Source organism: Pseudophryne corroboree, chromosome 4, assembly GCF_028390025.1.
Source record: "Pseudophryne corroboree isolate aPseCor3 chromosome 4, aPseCor3.hap2, whole genome shotgun sequence".
Lineage (NCBI taxonomy): Eukaryota > Metazoa > Chordata > Amphibia > Anura > Myobatrachidae > Pseudophryne > Pseudophryne corroboree.
Window position 1 is genome coordinate 15,892,998 of NC_086447.1, and position 21,572 is coordinate 15,914,569.

General features: G+C 36.7%; 12 non-coding genes across 12 annotated transcripts; all 12 read right to left on the reverse strand.

The window, feature by feature from the left end:
• Positions 1 to 151: 151 nt before the first annotated feature.
• TRNAN-GUU (transfer RNA asparagine (anticodon GUU)) lies at positions 152 to 226 on the reverse strand. Its single transcript has one exon. It is a non-coding gene; the product is annotated as a tRNA-Asn (tRNA).
• Positions 227 to 1,316: 1,090 nt separating this feature from the next.
• Positions 1,317 to 1,390, reverse strand: TRNAN-GUU (transfer RNA asparagine (anticodon GUU)). The gene has a single exon. It is a non-coding gene; the product is annotated as a tRNA-Asn (tRNA).
• A 1,091-nt stretch (positions 1,391 to 2,481) lies between these two features.
• TRNAN-GUU (transfer RNA asparagine (anticodon GUU)) lies at positions 2,482 to 2,555 on the reverse strand. Its single transcript has one exon. It is a non-coding gene; the product is annotated as a tRNA-Asn (tRNA).
• A 1,090-nt stretch (positions 2,556 to 3,645) lies between these two features.
• TRNAN-GUU (transfer RNA asparagine (anticodon GUU)) lies at positions 3,646 to 3,719 on the reverse strand. Its single transcript has one exon. It is a non-coding gene; the product is annotated as a tRNA-Asn (tRNA).
• A 1,087-nt stretch (positions 3,720 to 4,806) lies between these two features.
• Positions 4,807 to 4,880, reverse strand: TRNAN-GUU (transfer RNA asparagine (anticodon GUU)). Its single transcript has one exon. It is a non-coding gene; the product is annotated as a tRNA-Asn (tRNA).
• Positions 4,881 to 5,967: 1,087 nt separating this feature from the next.
• On the reverse strand, positions 5,968 to 6,041 carry TRNAN-GUU (transfer RNA asparagine (anticodon GUU)). The gene has a single exon. It is a non-coding gene; the product is annotated as a tRNA-Asn (tRNA).
• Positions 6,042 to 7,134: 1,093 nt separating this feature from the next.
• Positions 7,135 to 7,208, reverse strand: TRNAN-GUU (transfer RNA asparagine (anticodon GUU)). The gene has a single exon. It is a non-coding gene; the product is annotated as a tRNA-Asn (tRNA).
• A 1,087-nt stretch (positions 7,209 to 8,295) lies between these two features.
• Positions 8,296 to 8,369, reverse strand: TRNAN-GUU (transfer RNA asparagine (anticodon GUU)). Its single transcript has one exon. It is a non-coding gene; the product is annotated as a tRNA-Asn (tRNA).
• Positions 8,370 to 9,463: 1,094 nt separating this feature from the next.
• TRNAN-GUU (transfer RNA asparagine (anticodon GUU)) lies at positions 9,464 to 9,537 on the reverse strand. Its single transcript has one exon. It is a non-coding gene; the product is annotated as a tRNA-Asn (tRNA).
• A 1,087-nt stretch (positions 9,538 to 10,624) lies between these two features.
• TRNAN-GUU (transfer RNA asparagine (anticodon GUU)) lies at positions 10,625 to 10,698 on the reverse strand. The gene has a single exon. It is a non-coding gene; the product is annotated as a tRNA-Asn (tRNA).
• Positions 10,699 to 14,115: 3,417 nt separating this feature from the next.
• TRNAN-GUU (transfer RNA asparagine (anticodon GUU)) lies at positions 14,116 to 14,189 on the reverse strand. Its single transcript has one exon. It is a non-coding gene; the product is annotated as a tRNA-Asn (tRNA).
• Positions 14,190 to 17,615: 3,426 nt separating this feature from the next.
• Positions 17,616 to 17,689, reverse strand: TRNAN-GUU (transfer RNA asparagine (anticodon GUU)). Its single transcript has one exon. It is a non-coding gene; the product is annotated as a tRNA-Asn (tRNA).
• Between the last annotated feature and the right edge of the window lie 3,883 nt (positions 17,690 to 21,572).

Below are 21,572 nucleotides of genomic sequence, written 5' to 3' on the forward strand. Positions count from 1 at the left end.
CATGCTAAATTGTGCTTCCTGTTTTTTATAAAATGACTTAATCAAATCTGATTGCATCAGAGAAGGCCAGGTACCCTACACTATAAGAGGTGGTTTGAAATTTTGACTTGTCTACTTAAAGATCACCAAAATTTGATCACAAGGTCAATTACGTCCCTGGGTGGGATTGAACCACCAGACCTTTCGGTTAACAGCCGAATGCGCTAACCGATTGCGCCACAGAGACAGCTTGCAAAAGCATGTACTGACAAAGGCTAAAAAGCATTCATCTAGAAAGTTTCCTAGAAAAAGGTTAAAAAGGCAATAATCTGGAGAGTTTTGCAAGATTTTTCTTCCATTGACCAACGAAGAAACACATTGGTACTTTCACATGATGAGTGAGTACTTCAGGATCTCTGACACTTACACGAGCAGCAGAGTGGCGCAGCGGAAGCGTGCTGGGCCCATAACCCAGAGGTCGGTGGATCAAAACCATCCTCTGCTATGTGCACTTATTTTTTTGTTAATTAAATTCTTCCATACTGGAATTGATATTTTGACTCTTTTATTTTTACTTACAGTACAATAACTTTTAACATTTTAATTTGTTTTAATAGTATATTGACAGCATTGTTTTCTTTCAGAAATCCACTTAATTTTCTTTACCCTATTACTGAAATGGTAATTGACAAAAACAAGCTACATTGTCACCAGATGAGCAATGCAAAATGTACAATTGATATTTCAAAATCATCTTTCCATCTTGAATTTCAATGATGCATTGGGGCAACAATTTTGTGAGAAACATCTTCACCCTTAAAGAAAGATTTTCTTAACTTCTTACCTGTGTGCTGGTTAGATATCACCTGGTTTTCACATTAAACAGATTCCCACTTGAGAAAGCAGCAAGGATGCAGTGAGGTTTATGTTTCCTGGTGTCAACCTGTATTATTTCAGTGGACATTGTAATGAGGATGCATCTTGCTGCCTTTCCAATGAAGCAAGTTTTAATCAGTAATAGGTGAAAAACCATTCCTACAAAGGTGTTAATCAGAGACTTGGCTTTGTGGACACTTTTCAGAGAGCAAATGTGTTAGCATAAAAATAAAGCCATAAAATGGAGAGCTGATTAATCACTCAATTGGATTTCTCTGCCTGCATAATTTTTTTTCTCTGCAACCCCATGCTAAATTGTGCTTCCTGTTTTTTATAAAATGACAATCAAATATGACTCTGATTGCATCAGAGAAGGCCAGGTACCCTACACCATAAGAGGTGGTTTGAAATTTTGACTTGTCTACTTAAAGATCAGCAAAATTTGATCACAAGGTCAATTACGTCCCTGGGTGGGATTGAACCACCAACCTTTCGGTTAACAGCCGAATGCGCTAACCGATTGCGCCACAGAGACACCTTGCAAAAGCATGTACTGACAAAGGCTAAAAAGCATTCATCTAGAAAGTTTCCTAGAAAAAAGTTAAAAAGGCAATAATCTGGAGAGTTTTGCAAGATTTTTCTTCCATTGACAAACGAAGAAACACATTGGTACTTTGACATGATGAGTGAGTACTTCAGGATCTCTGACACTTACATGAGCAGCAGAGTGGCGCAGCGGAAGCGTGCTGGGCCCATAACCCAGAGGTCGGTGGATCGAAACCATCCTCTGCTATGTGCATTTATTTTTTGGTTAATTAAATTCTTCCAAAACTGGAATTGATATTTTGACTCTTTTATTTTTACTTAAAGTACAATAACTTTTAACATTTTAATTTGTTTTAATAGTATATTGACAGCATTGTTTTCTTTCAGAAATCCACTTAATTTTCTTTACCCTATTACTGAAATGGTAATTGACAAAAACAAGCTACATTGTCACCAGAAGAGCAATGCAAAATGTACAATTGATATTTCAAAATCATCTTTCCAGCTTGAATTTCAATGATGCATTGGGGCAACGATTTTGTGAGAAACATCTTCACCCTTAAAGAAAGATTTTCTTAACTTCTTACCTGTGTGCTGATTAGATATCACCTGGTTTTCACATTAAACAGATTCCCACTTAAGAAAGCAGCAAGGATGCAGTGAGGTTTATGTTTCCTGGTGTCAACCTGTATTATTTCAGTGGACATTGTAATGAGGATGCATCTTGCTGCCTTTCCAATGAAGCAAGTTTTAATCAGTAATAGGTGAAAAACCATTCCTACAAAGGTGTTAATCAGAGACTTAGCTTTGTGGACACTTTTCAGAGAGCAAATGTGTTAGCATAAAAATAAAGCCATAAAATGGAGAGCTGATTAATCACTCAATTGGATTTCTCTGCCTGCATAATTTTTTTTCTCTGCAACCCCATGCTAAATTGTGCTTCCTGTTTTTTATAAAATGACAATCAAATATGACTCTGATTGCATCAGAGAAGGCCAGGTACCCTACACCATAAGAGGTGGTTTGAAATTTTGACTTGTCTACTTAAAGATCAGCAAAATTTGATCACAAGGTCAATTACGTCCCTGGGTGGGATTGAACCACCAACCTTTCGGTTAACAGCCGAATGCGCTAACCGATTGCGCCACAGAGACACCTTGCAAAAGCATGTACTGACAAAGGCTAAAAAGCATTCATCTAGAAAGTTTCCTAGAAAAAAGTTAAAAAGGCAATAATCTGGAGAGTTTTGCAAGATTTTTCTTCCATTGACAAACGAAGAAACACATTGGTACTTTGACATGATGAGTGAGTACTTCAGGATCTCTGACACTTACATGAGCAGCAGAGTGGCGCAGCGGAAGCGTGCTGGGCCCATAACCCAGAGGTCGGTGGATCAAAACCATCCTCTGCTATGTGCACTTATTTTTTTAATTAAATTCTTCCAAAACTGGAATTGATATTTTGACTCTTTTATTTTTACTTAAAGTACAATAACTTTTAACATTTTAATTTGTTTTAATAGTATATTGACAGCATTGTTTTCTTTCAGAAATCCACTTAATTTTCTTTACCCTATTACTGAAATGGTAATTGACAAAAACAAGCTACATTGTCACCAGAAGAGCAATGCAAAATGTACAATTGATATTTCAAAATCATCTTTCCATCTTGAATTTCAATGATGCATTGGGGCAACGATTTTGTGAGAAACATCTTCACCCTTAAAGAAAGATTTTCTTAACTTCTTACCTGTGTGCTGATTAGATATCACCTGGTTTTCACATTAAACAGATTCCCACTTGAGAAAGCAGCAAGGATGCAGTGAGGTTTATGTTTCCTGGTGTCAACCTGTATTATTTCAGTGGACATTGTAATGAGGATGCATCTTGCTGCCTTTCCAATGAAGCAAGTTTTAATCAGTAATAGGTGAAAAACCATTCCTACAAAGGTGTTAATCAGAGACTTGGCTTTGTGGACACTTTTCAGAGAGCAAATGTGTTAGCATAAAAATAAAGCCATAAAATGGAGAGATGATTAATCACTCAATTGGATTTCTCTGCCTGCATCATTTTTTTTCTCTGCAACCCCATGCTAAATTGTGCTTCCTGTTTTTTATAAAATGACTTAATCAAATATGACTCTGATTGCATCAGAGAAGGCCAGGTACCCTACACCATAAGAGGTGGTTTGAAATTTTGACTTGTCTACTTAAAGATCAGCAAAATTTGATCACAAGGTCAATTACGTCCCTGGTTGGGATTGAACCACCAACCTTTCGGTTAACAGCCGAATGCGCTAACCGATTGCGCCACAGAGACAGCTTGCAAAAGCATGTACTGACAAAGGCTAAAAAGCATTCATCTAGAAAGTTTCCTAGAAAAAGGTTAAAAAGGCAATAATCTGGAGAGTTTTGCAAGATTTTTCTTCCATTGACCAACGAAGAAACACATTGGTACTTTCACATGATGAGTGAGTACTTCAGGATCTCTGACACTTACATGAGCAGCAGAGTGGCGCAGCGGAAGCGTGCTGGGCCCATAACCCAGAGGTCGGTGGATCGAAACCATCCTCTGCTATGTGCACTTATTTTTTTGTTAAATAAATTCTTCCAAAACTGGAATTGATATTTTGACTCTTTTATTTTTACTTAAAGTACAATAACTTTTAACATTTTAATTTGTTTTAATAGTATATTGACAGCATTGTTTTCTTTCAGAAATCCACTTAATTTTCTTTACCCTATTACTGAAATGGTAATTGACAAAAACAAGCTACATTGTCACCAGAAGAGCAATGCAAAATGTACAATTGATATTTCAAAATCATCTTTCCATCTTGAATTTCAATGATGCATTGGGGCAACGATTTTGTGAGAAACATCTTCACCCTTAAAGAAAGATTTTATTAACTTCTTACCTGTGTGCTGATTAGATATCACCTGGTTTTCACATTAAACAGATTCCCACTTGAGAAAGCAGCAAGGATGCAGTGAGGTTTATGTTTCCTGGTGTCAACCTGTATTATTTCAGTGGACATTGTAATGAGGATGCATCTTGCTGCCTTTCCAATGAAGCAAGTTTTAATCAGTAATAGGTGAAAAACCATTCCTACAAAGGTGTTAATCAGAGACTTGGCTTTGTGGACACTTTTCAGAGAGCAAATGTGTTAGCATAAAAATAAAGCCATAGTATGGAGAGCTGATTAATCACTCAATTGGATTTCTCTGCCTGCATAATTTTTTTTCTCTGCAACCCCATGCTAAATTGTGCTTCCTGTTTTTTATAAAATGACTTAATCAAATCTGATTGCATCAGAGAAGGCCAGGTACCCTACACTATAAGAGGTGGTTTGAAATTTTGACTTGTCTACTTAAAGATCACCAAAATTTGATCACAAGGTCAATTACGTCCCTGGGTGGGATTGAACCACCAACCTTTCGGTTAACAGCCAAATGCGCTAACCGATTGCGCCACAGAGACAGCTTGCAAAAGCATGTACTGACAAAGGCTAAAAAGCATTCATCTAGAAAGTTTCCTAGAAAAAGGTTAAAAAGGCAATAATCTGGAGAGTTTTGCAAGATTTTTCTTCCATTGACCAACGAAGAAACACATTGGTACTTTCACATGATGAGTGAGTACTTCAGGATCTCTGACACTTACATGAGCAGCAGAGTGGCGCAGCGGAAGCGTGCTGGGCCCATAACCCAGAGGTCGGTGGATCAAAACCATCCTCTGCTATGTGCACTTAATTTTTTGTTAATTAAATTCTTCCAAAACTGGAATTGATATTTTGACTCTTTTATTTTTACTTACAGTACAATAACTTTTAACATTTTAATTTGTTTTAATAGTATATTGACAGCATTGTTTTCTTTCAGAAATCCACTTAATTTTCTTTACCCTATTACTGAAATGGTAATTGACAAAAACAAGCTACATTGTCACCAGATGAGCAATGCAAAATGTACAATTGATATTTCAAAATCATCTTTCCATCTTGAATTTCAATGATGCATTGGGGCAACGATTTTGTGAGAAACATCTTCACCCTTAAAGAAAGATTTTTTTAACTTCTTACCTGTGTGCTGATTAGATATCACCTGGTTTTCACATTAAACAGATTCCCACTTGAGAAAGCAGCAAGGATGCAGTGAGGTTTATGTTTCCTGGTGTCAACCTGTATTATTTCAGTGGACATTGTAATGAGGATGCATCTTGCTGCCTTTCCAATGAAGCAAGTTTTAATCAGTAATAGGTGAAAAACCATTCCTACAAAGGTGTTAATCAGAGACTTGGCTTTGTGGACACTTTTCAGAGAGCAAATGTGTTAGCATAAAAATAAAGCCATAAAATGGAGAGCTGATTAATCACTCAATTGGATTTCTCTGCCTGCATCATTTTTTTTCTCTGCAACCCCATGCTAAATTGTGCTTCCTGTTTTTTATAAAATGACTTAATCAAATCTGATTGCATCAGAGAAGGCCAGGTACCCTACACTATAAGAGGTGGTTTGAAATTTTGACTTGTCTACTTAAAGATCACCAAAATTTGATCACAAGGTCAATTACGTCCCTGGGTGGGATTGAACCACCAACCTTTCGGTTAACAGCCGAATGCGCTAACCGATTGCGCCACAGAGACAGCTTGCAAAAGCATGTACTGACAAAGGCTAAAAAGCATTCATCTAGAAAGTTTCCTAGAAAAAGGTTAAAAAGGCAATAATCTGGAGAGTTTTGCAAGATTTTTCTTCCATTGACCAACGAAGAAACACATTGGTACTTTCACATGATGAGTGAGTACTTCAGGATCTCTGACACTTACATGAGCAGCAGAGTGGCGCAGCGGAAGCGTGCTGGGCCCATAACCCTGAGGTCAGTGGATCAAAACCATCCTCTGCTATGTGCACTTATTTTTTTGTTAATTAAATTCTTCCAAAACTGGAATTGATATTTTGACTCTTTTATTTTTACTTACAGTACAAAAACTTTTAACATTTTAATTTGTTTTAATAGTATATTGACAGCATTGTTTTCTTTCAGAAATCCACTTAATTTTCTTTACCCTATTACTGAAATGGTAATTGACAAAAACAAGCTACATTGTCACCAGATGAGCAATGCAAAATGTACAATTGATATTTCAAAATCATCTTTCCATCTTGAATTTCAATGATGCATTGGGGCAACGATTTTGTGAGAAACATCTTCACCCTTAAAGAAAGATTTTTTTAACTTCTTACCTGTGTGATGATTAGATATCACCTGGTTTTCACATTAAACAGATTCCCACTTGAGAAAGCAGCAAGGATGCAGTGAGGTTTATGTTTCCTGGTGTCAACCTGTATTATTTCAGTGAACATTGTAATGAGGATGCATCTTTCTGCCTTTCCAATGAAGCAAGTTTTAATCAGTAATAGGTGAAAAACCATTCCTACAAAGGTGTTAATCAGAGACTTGGCTTTGTGGACACTTTTCAGAGAGCAAATGTGTTAGCATAAAAATAAAGCCATAAAATGGAGAGCTGATTAATCACTCAATTGGATTTCTCTGCCTGCATCATTTTTTTTCTCTGCAACCCCATGCTAAATTGTGCTTCCTGTTTTTTATAAAATGACTTAATCAAATATGACTCTGATTGCATCAGAGAAGGCCAGGTACCCTACACCATAAGAGGTGGTTTGAAATTTTGACTTGTCTACTTAAAGATCAGCAAAATTTGATCACAAGGTCAATTACGTCCCTGGTTGGGATTGAACCACCAACCTTTCGGTTAACAGCCGAATGCGCTAACCGATTGCGCCACAGAGACAGCATGCAAAAGCATGTACTGACAAAGGCTAAAAAGCATTCATCTAGAAAGTTTCCTAGAAAAAGGTTAAAAAGGCAATAATCTGGAGAGTTTTGCAAGATTTTTCTTCCATTGACCAACGAAGAAACACATTGGTACTTTCACATGATGAGTGAGTACTTCAGGATCTCTGACACTTACATGAGCAGCAGAGTGGTGCAGCGGAAGCGTGCTGGGCCCATAACCCAGAGGTCGGTGGATCGAAACCATCCTCTGCTATGTGTACTTATTTTTTTGTTAATTAAATTCTTCCAAAACTGGAATTGATATTTTGACTCTTTTATTTTTACTTAAAGTACAATAACTTTTAACATTTTAATTTGTTTTAATAGTATATTGACAGCATTGTTTTCTTTCAGAAATCCACTTAATTTTCTTTACCCTATTACTGAAATGGTAATTGACAAAAACAAGCTACATTGTCACCAGAAGAGCAATGCAAAATGTACAATTGATATTTCAAAATCATCTTTCCATCTTGAATTTCAATGATGCATTGGGGCAACGATTTTGTGAGAAACATCTTCACCCTTAAAGAAAGATTTTCTTAACTTCTTACCTGTGTGCTGATTAGATATCACCTGGTTTTCACATTAAACAGATTCCCACTTGAGAAAGCAGCAAGGATGCAGTGAGGTTTATGTTTCCTGGTGTCAACCTGTATTATTTCAGTGGACATTGTAATGAGGATGCATCTTGCTGCCTTTCCAATGAAGCAAGTTTTAATCAGTAATAGGTGAAAAACCATTCCTACAAAGGTGTTAATCAGAGACTTGGCTTTGTGGACACTTTTCAGAGAGCAAATGTGTTAGCATAAAAATAAAGCCATAAAATGGAGAGCTGATTAATCACTCAATTGGATTTCTCTGCCTGCATAATTTTTTTTCTCTGCAAGCCCATGCTAAATTGTGCTTCCTGTTTTTTATAAAATGACTTAATCAAATCAGATTGCATCAGAGAAGGCCAGGTACCCTACACTATAAGAGGTGGTTTGAAATTTTGACTTGTCTACTTAAAGATCACCAAAATTTGATCACAAGGTCAATTATGTCCCTGGGTGGGATTGAACCACCAACCTTTCGGTTAACAGCCGAATGCTCTAACCGATTGCGCCACAGAGACAGCTTGCAAAAGCATGTACTGACAAAGGCTAAAAAGCATTCATCTAGAAAGTTTCCTAGAAAAAGGTTAAAAAGGCAATAATCTGGAGAGTTTTGCAAGATTTTTCTTCCATTGACCAACGAAGAAACACATTGGTACTTTCATATGAGGAGTGAGTACTTCAGGATCTCTGACACTTACATGAGCAGCAGAGTGGTGCAGCGGAAGCGTGCTGGGCCCATAACCCTGAGGTCGGTGGATCAAAACCATCCTCTGCTATGTGCACTTATTTTTTTGTTAATTAAATTCTTCCAAAACTGGAATTGATATTTTGACTCTTTTATTTTTACTTACAGTACAATAACTTTTAACATTTTAATTTGTTTTAATAGTATATTGACAGCATTGTTTTCTTTCAGAAATCCACTTAATTTTCTTTACCCTATTACTGAAATGGTAATTGACAAAAACAAGCTACATTGTCACCAGATGAGCAATGCAAAATGTACAATTGATATTTCAAAATCATCTTTCCATCTTGAATTTCAATGATGCATTGGGGCAACGATTTTGTGAGAAACATCTTCACCCTTAAAGAAAGATTTTTTTAACTTCTTACCTGTGTGCTGATTAGATATCACCTGGTTTTCACATTAAACAGATTCCCACTTGAGAAAGCAGCAAGGATGCAGTGAGGTTTATGTTTCCTGGTGTCAACCTGTATTATTTCAGTGGACATTGTAATGAGGATGCATCTTGCTGCCTTTCCAATGAAGCAAGTTTTAATCAGTAATAGGTGAAAAACCATTCCTACAAAGGTGTTAATCAGAGACTTGGCTTTGTGGACACTTTTCAGAGAGCAAATGTGTTAGCATAAAAATAAAGCCATAAAATGGAGAGCTGATTAATCACTCAATTGGATTTCTCTGCCTGCATAATTTTTTTTCTCTGCAACCCCATGCTAAATTGTGCTTCCTGTTTTTTTATAAAATGACTTAATCAAATCTGACTCTGATTGCATCAGAGAAGGCCGGGTACCCTACACTATAAGAGGTGGTTTGAAATTTTGACTTGTCTACTTAAAGATCACCAAAATTTGATCACAAGGTCAATTACGTCCCTGGGTGGGATTGAACCACCAACCTTTCGGTTAACAGCCGAATGCGCTAACCGATTGCGCCACAGAGTCAGCTTGCAAAAGCATGTACTGACAAAGGCTAAAAAGCATTCATCTAGAAAGTTTCCTAGAAAACGGTTAAAAAGGCAATAATCTGGAGAGTTTTGCAAGATTTTTCTTCCATTGACCAACGAAGAAACAGATTGGTACTTGCACATGATGAGTGAGTACTTCAGGATCTCTGACACTTACATGAGCAGCAGAGTGGCGCAGCGGAAGCGTGCTGGGCCCATAACCCAGAGGTCGGTGGATCGAAACCATCCTCTGCTATGTGCACTTATTTTTTTGTTAATTAAATTCTTCCAAAACTGGAATTGATATTTTGACTCTTCTATTTTTACTTAAAGTACAATAACTTTTAACATTTTAATTTGTTTTAATAGTATATTGACAGCATTGTTTTCTTTCAGAAATCCACTTAATTTTCTTTACCCTATTACTGAAATGGTAATTGACAAAAACAAGCTACATTGTCACCAGAAGAGCAATGCAAAATGTACAATTGATATTTCAAAATCATCTTTCCATCTTGAATTTCAATGATGCATTGGGGCAACGATTTTGTGAGAAACATCTTCACCCTTAAAGAAAGATTTTCTTAACTTCTTACCTGTGTGCTGATTAGATATCACCTGGTTTTCACATTAAACAGATTCCCACTTGAGAAAGCAGCAAGGATGCAGTGAGGTTTATGTTTCCTGGTGTCAACCTGTATTATTTCAGTGGACATTGTAATGAGGATGCATCTTGCTGCCTTTCCAATGAAGCAAGTTTTAATCAGTAATAGGTAAAAAACCATTCCTACAAAGGTGTTAATCAGAGACTTGGCTTTGTGGACACTTTTCAGAGAGCAAATGTGTTAGCATAAAAATAAAGCCATAAAATGGAGAGCTGATTAATCACTCAATTGGATTTCTCTGCCTGCATAATTTTTTTTCTCTGCAACCCCATGCTAAATTGTGCTTCCTGTTTTTTTTAAAATGACTTAATCAAATCTGATTGCATCAGAGAAGGCCAGGTACCCTACACTATAAGAGGTGGTTTGAAATTTTGACTTGTCTACTTAAAGATCAGCAAAATTTGATCACAAGGTCAATTACGTCCCTGGGTGGGATTGAACCACCAACCTTTCGGTTAACAGCCGAATGCGCTAACCGATTGCGCCACAGAGACAGCTTGCAAAAGCATGTACTGACAAAGGCTAAAAAGCATTCATCTAGAAAGTTTCCTAGAAAAAGGTTAAAAAGGCAATAATCTGGAGAGTTTTGCAAGATTTTTCTTCCATTGACCAATGAAGAAACACATTGGTACTTTCACATGATGAGTGAGTACTTCAGGATCTCTGACACCTACATGAGCAGCAGAGTGGCGCAGCGGAAGCGTGCTGGGCCCAAAACCCAGAGGTCGGTAGATCGAAACCATCCTCTGCTATTTGCACTTATTTTTTTGTTAATTAAATTCTTCCAAAACTGGAATTGATATTTTGACTCTTTTATTTTTACTTAAAGTACAATAACTTTTAACATTTTAATTTGTTTTAATAGTATATTGACAGCATTGTTTTCTTTCAGAAATCCACTTAATTTTCTTTACCCTATTACTGAAATGGTAATTGACAAAAACAAGCTACATTGTCACCAGATGAGCAATACAAAATGTACAATTGATATTTCAAAATCATCTTTCCATCTTGAATTTCAATGATGCATTGGGGCAACGATTTTGTGAGAAACATCTTCACCCTTAAAGAAAGATTTTCTTAACTTCTTACCTGTGTGCTGATTAGATATCACCTGGTTTTCACATTAAACAGATTCCCACTTGAGAAAGCAGCAAGGATGCAGTGAGGTTTATGTTTCCTGGTGTCAACCTGTATTATTTCAGTGGACATTGTAATGAGGATGCATCTTGCTGCCTTTCCAATGAAGCAAGTTTTAATCAGTAATAGGTGAAAAACCATTCCTACAAAGGTGTTAATCAGAGACTTGGCTTTGTGGACACTTTTCAGAGAGCAAATGTGTTAGCATAAAAATAAAGCCATAAAATGGAGAGCTGATTAATCACTCAATTGGATTTCTCTGCCTGCATAATTTTTTTTCTCTGCAACCCCATGCTAAATTGTGCTTCCTGTTTTTTTTTAAATGACTTAATCAAATCTGATTGCATCAGAGAAGGCCAGGTACCCTACACTATAAGAGGTGGTTTGAAATTTTGACTTGTCTACTTAAAGATCACCAAAATTTGATCACAAGGTCAATTACGTCCCTGGGTAGGATTGAACCACCAACCTTTCGGTTAACAGTCGAATGCGCTAACCGATTGCGCCACAGAGACTACTTGCAAAAGCATGTACTAACAAAGGCTAAAAAGCATTCATCTAGAAAATTTCCTAGAAAAAGGTTAAAAAGGCAATAATCTGGAGAGTTTTGCAAGATTTTTCTTCCATTGACCAACAAAGAAACACATTGGTACTTTCAGATGATGAGTGAGTACTTCAGGATCTCTGACACTTACATGAGCAGCAGAGTGGCGCAGCGGAAGCGTGCTGGGCCCATAACCCAGAGGTCGTTGGATTGAAACCATCCTCTGCTATGTGCACTTATTTTTTTGTTAATTAAATTCTTCCAAAACTGGAATTGATATTTTGACTCTTTTATTTTTACTTAAAGTACAATAACTTTTAACATTTTAATTTGTTTTAATAGTATATTGACAGCATTGTTTTCTTTCAGAAATCCACTTAATTTTCTTTACCCTATTACTGAAATGGTAATTGACAAAAACAAGCTACATTGTCACCAGAAGAGCAATGCAAAATGTACAATTGATATTTCAAAATCATCTTTCCATCTTGAATTTCAATGATGCATTGGGGCAACGATTTTGTGAGAAACATCTTCACCCTTAAAGAAAGATTTTCTTAACTTCTTACCTGTGTGCTGATTAGATATCACCTGGTTTTCACATTAAACAGATTCCCACTTGAGAAAGCAGCAAGGATGCAGTGAGGTTTATTTTTCCTGGTGTCAACCTGTATTATTTCAGTGGACATTGTAATGAGGATGCATCTTGCTGCCTTTCCAATGAAGCAAGTTTTAATCAGTAATTGGTGAAAAACCATTCCTACAAAGGTGTTAATCAGAGACTTGGCTTTGTGGACACTTTTCAGAGAGCAAATGTGTTAGCATAAAAATAAAGCCATAAAATGGAGAGCTGATTAATCACTCAATTGGATTTCTCTGCCTGCATAATTTTTTTTTTCTCTGCAACCCCATGCTAAATTGTGCTTCCTGTTTTTTATAAAATGACTTAATCAAATCTGACTCTGATTGCATCAGAGAAGGCCAGGTACCCTACACTATAAGAGGTGGTTTGAAATTTTGACTTGTCTACTTAAAGATCAGCAAAATTTGATCACAAGGTCAATTACGTCCCTGGGTGGTATTGTACCACCAACCTTTCGGTTAATAGCCGAATGCGCTAACCGATTGCACCACAGAGACAACTTGCAAAAGCATGTACTGACAAAGGCTAAAAAGCATTCATCTAGAAAGTTTCCTAGAAAAAGGTTAAAAAGGCAATAATCTGGAGAGTTTTGCAAGATTTTTCTTCCATTGACCAACGAAGAAACACATTGGTACTTTCACATGATGAGTGAGTACTTCAGGATCTCTGACACTTACATGAGAAGCAGAGTGGCACAGCGGAAGCGTGCTGGGCCCATAACCCAGAGGTCATTGGTTCGAAACCATCCTCTGCTATGTGCATTATTTTTTTGTTAATTAAATTCTTCCAAAACCGGAATTGATATTTTGACTCTTTTATTTTTACTTAAAGTACAATAACTTTTAACATTTTAATTCGTTTTAATAGTATATTGACAGCATTGTTTTCTTTCAGAAATCCACTTAATTTTCTTTACCCTATTACTGAAATGGTAATTGACAAAAACAAGCTACATTGTCACCAGAAGAGCAATGCAAAAGGTACAATTGATATTTCAAAATCATCTTTCCAGCTTGAATTTCAATGATGCATTGGGGCAACGATTTTGTGAGAAACATCTTCACCCTTAAAGAAAGATTTTCTTAACTTCTTACCTGTGTGCTGATTAGATATCACCTGGTTTTCACATTAAACAGATTCCCACTTGAGAAAGCAGCAAGGATGCAGTGAGGTTTATGTTTCCTGGTGTCAACCTGTATTATTTCAGTGGACATTGTAATGAGGATGCATCTTGCTGCCTTTCCAATGAAGCAAGTTTTAATCAGTAATAGGTGAAAAACCATTCCTACAAAGGTGTTAATCAGAGACTTGGCTTTGTGGACACTTTTTCAGAGAGCAAATGTGTTAGCATAAAAATAAAGCCATAAAATGGAGAGCTGATTAATCACTCAATTGGATTTCTCTGCCTGCATAATTTTTTTTCTCTGCAACCCCATGCTAAATTGTGCTTCCTGTTTTTTTTTAAATGACTTAATCAAATCTGATTGCATCAGAGAAGGCCAGGTACCCTACACTATAAGAGGTGGTTTGAAATTTTGACTTGTCTACTTAAAGATCAGCAAAATTTGATCACAAGGTCAATTACGTCCCTGGGTGGGATTGAACCACCAACCTTTCGGTTAACAGCCGAATGCGCTAACCGATTGCGCCACAGAGACAGCTTGCAAAAGCATGTACTGACAAAGGCTAAAAAGCATTCATCTAGAAAGTTTCCTAGAAAAAGGTTAAAAAGGCAATAATCTGGAGAGTTTTGCAAGATTTTTCATCCATTGACCAACGAAGAAACACATTGGTACTTTCACATGATGAGTGAGTACTTCAGGATCTCTGACACTTACATGAGCAGCAGAGTGGCGCAGCGGAAGCGTGCTGGGCCCATAACCCAGAGGTCGGTGGATCGAAACCATCCTCTGCTATGTGCACTTATTTTTTTGTTAATTAAATTCTTCCAAAACTGGAATTGATATTTTCACTCTTTTATTTTTACTTAAAGTACAATAACTTTTAACATTTTAATTTGTTTTAATAGTATATTGACAGCATTGTTTTCTTTCAGAAATCCACTTAATTTTCTTTACCCTATTACTGAAATGGTAATTGACAAAAACAAGCTACATTGTCACCAGAAGAGCAATGCAAAATGTACAATTGATATTTCAAAATCATCTTTCCAGCTTGAATTTCAATGATGCATTGGGGCAACGATTTTGTGAGAAACATCTTCACCCTTAAAGAAAGATTTTCTTAACTTCTTACCTGTGTGCTGATTAGATATCACCTGGTTTTCACATTAAACAGATTCCCACTTGAGAAAGCAGCAAGGATGCAGTGAGGTTTATGTTTCCTGGTGTCAACCTGTATTATTTCAGTGGACATTGTAATGAGGATGCATCTTGCTGCCTTTCCAATGAAGCAAGTTTTAATCAGTAATAGGTGAAAAACCATTCCTACAAAGGTGTTAATCAGAGACTTGGCTTTGTGGACACTTTTCAGAGAGCAAATGTGTTAGCATAAAAATAAAGCCATAAAATGGAGAGCTGATTAATCACTCAATTGGATTTCTCTGCCTGCATAATTTTTTTTCTCTGCAACCCCATGCTAAATTGTGCTTCCTGTTTTTTATAAAATGACTTAATCAAATCTGACTCTTATTGCATCAGAGAAGGCCAGGTACCCTACACTATAAGAGGTGGTTTGAAATTTTGACTTGTCTACTTAAAGATCAGCAAAATTTGATCACAAGGTCAATTACGTCCCTGGGTGGTATTGAACCACCAGCCTTTCGATTAACAGCCGAATGCGCTAACCGATTGCACCACAGAGACAACTTGCAAAAGCATGTACTAACAAAGGCTAAAAAGCATTCATCTAGAAAGTTTCCTAGAAAAAGGTTAAAAAGGCAATAATCTGGAGAGTTTTGCAAGATTTTTCTTCCATTGACCAACGAAGAAACACATTGGTACTTTCAGATGATGAGTGAGTACTTCAGGATCTCTGACACTTACGTGAGCAGCAGAGTGGCGCAGCGGAAGCGTGCTGAGCCCATAACCCAGAGGTCGGTGGATCAAAACCATCCTCTGGTATGTGCACTTATTTTTTTGTTAATTAAATTCTTCCAAAACTGGAATTGATATTTTGACTCTTTTATTTTTACCTAAAGTACAATAACTTTTAACATTTTAATTTGTTTTAATAGTATATTGACAGCATTGTTTTCTTTCAGAAATCCACTTAATTTTCTTTACCCTATTACTGAAATGGTAATTGACAAAAACAAGCTACATTGTCACCAGAAGAGCAATGCAAAATGTACAATTGATATTTCAAAATCATCTTTCCATCTTGAATTTCAATGATGCATTGGGGCAACGATTTTGTGAGAAACATCTTCACCCTTAAAGAAAGATTTTCTTAACTTCTTACCTGTGTGCTGATTAGATATCACCTGGTTTTCACATTAAACAGATTCCCACTTGAGAAAGCAGCAAGGATGCAGTGAGGTTTATGTTTCCTGGTGTCAACCTGTATTATTTCAGTGGACATTGTAATGAGGATGCATCTTGCTGCCTTTCCAATGAAGCAAGTTTTAATCAGTAATAGGTGAAAAACCATTCCTACAAAGGTGTTAATCAGAGACTTGGCTTTGTGGACACTTTTCAGAGAGCAAATGTGTTAGCATAAAAATAAAGCCATAAAATGGAGAGCTGATTAATCACTCAATTGGATTTCTCTGCCTGCATATTTTTTTTTCTCTGCAACCCCATGCTAAATTGTGCTTCCTGTTTTTTATAAAATGACTTAATCAAATCTGACTCTGATTGCATCAGAGAAGGCCAGGTACCCTACACTATAAGAGGTGGTTTGAAATTTTGACTTGTCTACTTAAAGATCAGCAAAATTTGATCACAAGGTCAATTACGTCCCTGGGTGGTATTGAACAACCAGCCTTTCGGTTAACAGCCGAATGCGCTAACCGATTGCACCACAGAGACAACTTGCAAAAACATGTACTGACAAAGGCTAAAAAGCATTCATCTAGAAAGTTTCCTAGAAAAAGGTTAAAAAGGCAATAATCTGGAGAGTTTTGCAAGATTTTTCTTCCATTGACCAACGAAGAAACACATTGGTACTTTCACATGATGAGTGAGTACTTCAGGAACTCTGACACTTATGTGAGCAGCAGAGTGGCGCAGCGGAAGCGTGCTGGGCCCATAACCCAGAGGTTGGTGGATCGAAACCATCCTCTGCTATGTGCACTTATTTTTTTGTTAATTAAATTCTTCCAAAACTGGAATTGATATTTTGACTCTTTTATTTTTACTTAAAGTACAATAACTTTTAACATTTTAATTTGTTTTAATAGTATATTGACAGCATTGTTTTCTTTCAGAAATCCACTTAATTTTCTTTACCCTATTACTGAAATGGTAATTGACAAAAACAAGCTACATTGTCACCAGAAGAGCAGTGCAAAATGTACAATTGATATTTCAAAATCATCTTTCCAGCTTGAATTTCAATGATGCATTGGGGCAACGATTTTGTGAGAAACATCTTCAAACTTAAAGAAAGATTTTCTTAACTTCTTACCTGTGTGCTGATTAGATATCACCTGGTTTCACATTAAACAGATTCCCACTTGAGAAAGCAGCAAGGATGCAGTGAGGTTTATGTTTCCTGGTGTCAACCTGTATTATTTCAGTGGACATTGTAATGAGGATGCATCTTGCTGCCTTTCCAATGAAGCAAGTTTTAATCAGTAATAGGTGAAAAACCATTCCTACAAAGGTGTTAATCAGAGACTTGGCTTTGTGGACACTTTTCAGAGAGCAAATGTGTTTGGCATAAAAATAAAGCCATAAAATGGAGAGCTGATTAATCACTCAATTGGATTTCTCTGCCTGCATAATTTTTTTCTCTGCAACCCCATGCTAAATTGTGCTTCCTGTTTTTTATAAAATGACTTAATCAAATATGACTCTGATTGCATCAGAGAAGGCCAGGTACCCTACACCATAAGAGGTGGTTTGAAATTTTGACTTGTCTACTTAAAGATCACCAAAATATGATCACAAGGTCAATTACGTCCCTCGGTGGGATTGAACCACCAACCTTTCGGTTAACAGCCGAATGCGCTAACCGATTGCGCCACAGAGACAGCTTGCAAAAGCATGTGCTGACAAAGGCTAAAAAGCATTCATCTAGAAAGTTTCCTAGAAAAAGGTTAAAAAGGCAATAATCTGGAGAGTTTTGCAAGATTTTTCTTCCATTGACCAACAAAGAAACACATTGGTACTTTCACATGATGAGTGAGTACTTCAGGATCTCTGACACTTACATGAGCAGCAGAGTGGTGCAGCAGAAGCGTGCTGGGCCCATAACCCCGAGGTCGGTGGATCGAAACCATCCTCTGCTATGTGCACTTATTTTTTTGTTAATTAAATTCTTCCAAAACTGGAATTGATATTTTGACTCTTTTATTTTTACTTAAAGTACAATAACTTTTAACATTTTAATTTGTTTTAATAGTATATTGACAGCATTGTTTTCTTTCAGAAATCCACTTAATTTTCTTTACCCTATTACTGAAATGGTAATTGACAAAAACAAGCTACATTGTCACCAGAAGAGCAATGCAAAATGTACAATTGATATTTCAAAATCATCTTTCCAGCTTGAATTTCAATGATGCATTGGGGCAACGATTTTGTGAGAAACATCTTCACCCTTAAAGAAAGATTTTCTTAACTTCTTACCTGTGTGCTGATTAGATATCACCTGGTTTTCACATTAAACAGATTCCCACTTGAGAAAGCAGCAAGGATGCAGTGAGGTTTATGTTTCCTGGTGTCAACCTGTATTATTTCAGTGGACATTGTAATGAGGATGCATCTTGCTGCCTTTCCAATGAAGCAAGTTTTAATCAGTAATAGGTGAAAAACCATTCCTACAAAGGTGTTAATCAGAGACTTGGCTTTGTGGACACTTTTCAGAGAGCAAATGTGTTAGCATAAAAATAAAGCCATAAAATGGAGAGCTGATTAATCACTCAATTGGATTTCTCTGCCTGCATATTTTTTTTTCTCTGCAACCCCATGCTAAATTGTGCTTCCTGTTTTTTATAAAATGACTTAATCAAATCTGACTCTGATTGCATCAGAGAAGGCCAGGTACCCTACACTATAAGAGGTGGTTTGAAATTTTGACTTGTCTACTTAAAGATCAGCAAAATTTGATCACAAGGTCAATTACGTCCCTGGGTGGTATTGTACCACCAGCCTTTCGGTTAATAGCCGAATGCGCTAACCGATTGCACCACAGAGACAACTTGCAAAAGCATGTACTGACAAAGGCTAAAAAGCATTCATCTAGAAAGTTTCCTAGAAAAAGGTTAAAAAGGCAATAATCTGGAGAGTTTTGCAAGATTTTTCTTCCATTGACCAACGAAGAAACACATTGGTACTTTCATATGATGAGTGAGTACTTCAGGATCTCTGACACTTACATGAGCAGCAGAGTGGCACAGCGGAAGCGTGCTGGGCATATAACCCAGAGGTCATAGGATCGAAACCATCCTCTGCTATGTGCACTTATTTTTTTGTTAATTAAATTCTTCCAAAACCGGAATTGATATTTTGACTCTTTTATTTTTACTTAAAGTACAATAACTTTTAACATTTTAATTTGTTTTAATAGTATATTGACAGCATTGTTTTCTTTCAGAAATCCACTTAATTTTCTTTACCCTATTACTGAAATGGTAATTGACAAAAACAAGCTACATTGTCACCAGAAGAGCAATGCAAAATGTACAATTGATATTTCAAAATCATCTTTCCAGCTTGAATTTCAATGATGCATTGGGGCAACGATTTTGTGAGAAACATCTTCACCCTTAAATAAAGATTTTCTTAACTTCTTACCTGTGTGCTGATTAGATATCACCTGGTTTTCACATTAAACAGATTCCCACTTGAGAAAGCAGCAAGGATGCAGTGAGGTTTATGTTTCCTGGTGTCAACCTGTATTATTTCAGTGGACATTGTAATGAGGATGCATCTTGCTGCCTTTCCAATGAAGCAAGTTTTAATCAGTAATAGGTGAAAAACCATTCCTACAAAGGTGTTAATCAGAGACTTGGCTTTGTGGACACTTTTCAGAGAGCAAATGTGTTAGCATAAAAATAAAGCCATAAAATGGAGAGCTGATTAATCACTCAATTGGATTTCTCTGCCTGCATATTTTTTTTCCTCTGCAACCCCATGCTAAATTGTGCTTCCTGTTTTTTATAAAATGACTTAATCAAATCTGACTCTGATTGCATCAGAGAAGGCCAGGTACCCTACACTATAAGAGGTGGTTTGAAATTTTGACTTGTCTACTTAAAGATCAGCAAAATTTGATCACAAGGTCAATTACGTCCCTGGGTGGTATTGAACAACCAGCCTTTCGGTTAACAGCCGAATGCGCTAACCGATTGCACCACAGAGACAACTTGCAAAAGCATGTACTGACAAAGGCTAAAGTTTCCTAGAAAAAGGTTAAAAAGGCAATAATCTGGAGAGTTTTGCAAGATTTTTCTTCCATTGACCAACGAAGAAACACATTGGTACTTTCACATGATGAGTGAGTACTTCAGGATCTCTGACACTTACGTGAGCAGCAGAGTGGCGCAGCGGAAGCGTGCTGGGCCCATAACCCAGAGGTTGGTGGATTGAAACCATTCTCTGCTATGTGCACTTATTTTTTTGTTAATTAAATTCTTCCAAAACTGGAATTGATATTTTGACTCTTTTATTTTTACTTAAAGTACAATAACTTTTAACATTTTAATTTGTTTTAATAGTATATTGACAGCATTGTTTTCTTTCAGAAATCCACTTAATTTTCTTTACCCTATTACTGAAATGGTAATTGACAAAAACAAGCTACATTGTCACCAGAAGAGCAATGCAAAATGTACAATTGATATTTCAAAATCATCTTTCCAGCTTGAATTTCAATGATGCATTGGGGCAACGATTTTGTGAGAAACATCTTCACCCTTAAAGAAAGATTTTCTTAACTTCTTACCTGTGTGCTGATTAGATATCACCTGGTTTTCACATTAAATAGATTCCCACTTGAGAAAGCAGCAAGGATGCAGTGAGGTTTATGTTTCCTGGTGTCAACCTGTATTATTTCAGTGGACATTGTAATGAGCATGCATCTTGCTGCCTTTCCAATGAAGCAAGTTTTAATCAGTAATAGGTAAAAAACCATTCCTACAAAGGTGTTAATCAGAGACTTGGCTTTGTGGACACTTTTCAGAGAGCAAATGTGTTAGCATAAAAATAAAGCCATAAAATGGAGAGCTGATTAATCACTCAATTGGATTTCTCTGCCTGCATAATTTTTTTTCTCTGCAACCCCATGCTAAATTGTGCTTCCTGTTTTTTATAAAATGACTTAATCAAATATGACTCTGATTGCATCAGAGAAGGCCAGGTACCCTACACCATAAGAGGTGGTTTGAAATTTTGACTTGTCTACTTAAAGATCACCAAAATTTGATCACAAGGTCAATTACGTCCCTGGGTGGGATTGAACCACCAACCTTTCGGTTAACTGCCGAATGCACTAACCGATTGCACCACAGAGACAGCTTGCAAAAGCATGTGCTGACAAAGGCTAAAAAGCATTCATCTAGAAAGTTTCCTAGAAAAAGGTTAAAAAGGCAATAATCTGGAGAGTTTTGCAAGATTTTTCTTCCATTGACCAACGAAGAAACACATTGGTACTTTCACATGATGAGTGAGTACTTCAGGATCTCTGACACTGACATGAGCAGCAGAGTGGCGCAGCGGAAGCGTGCTGGGCCCATAACCGTGAGGTCGGTGGATCGAAACCATCCTCTGCTATGTGCACTTATTTTTTTGTTAATTAAATTCTTCCAAAACTGGAATTGATATTTTGACTCTTTTATTTTTACTTAAAGTACAATAACTTTTAACATTTTAATTTGTTTTAATAGTATATTGACAGCATTGTTTTCTTTAAGA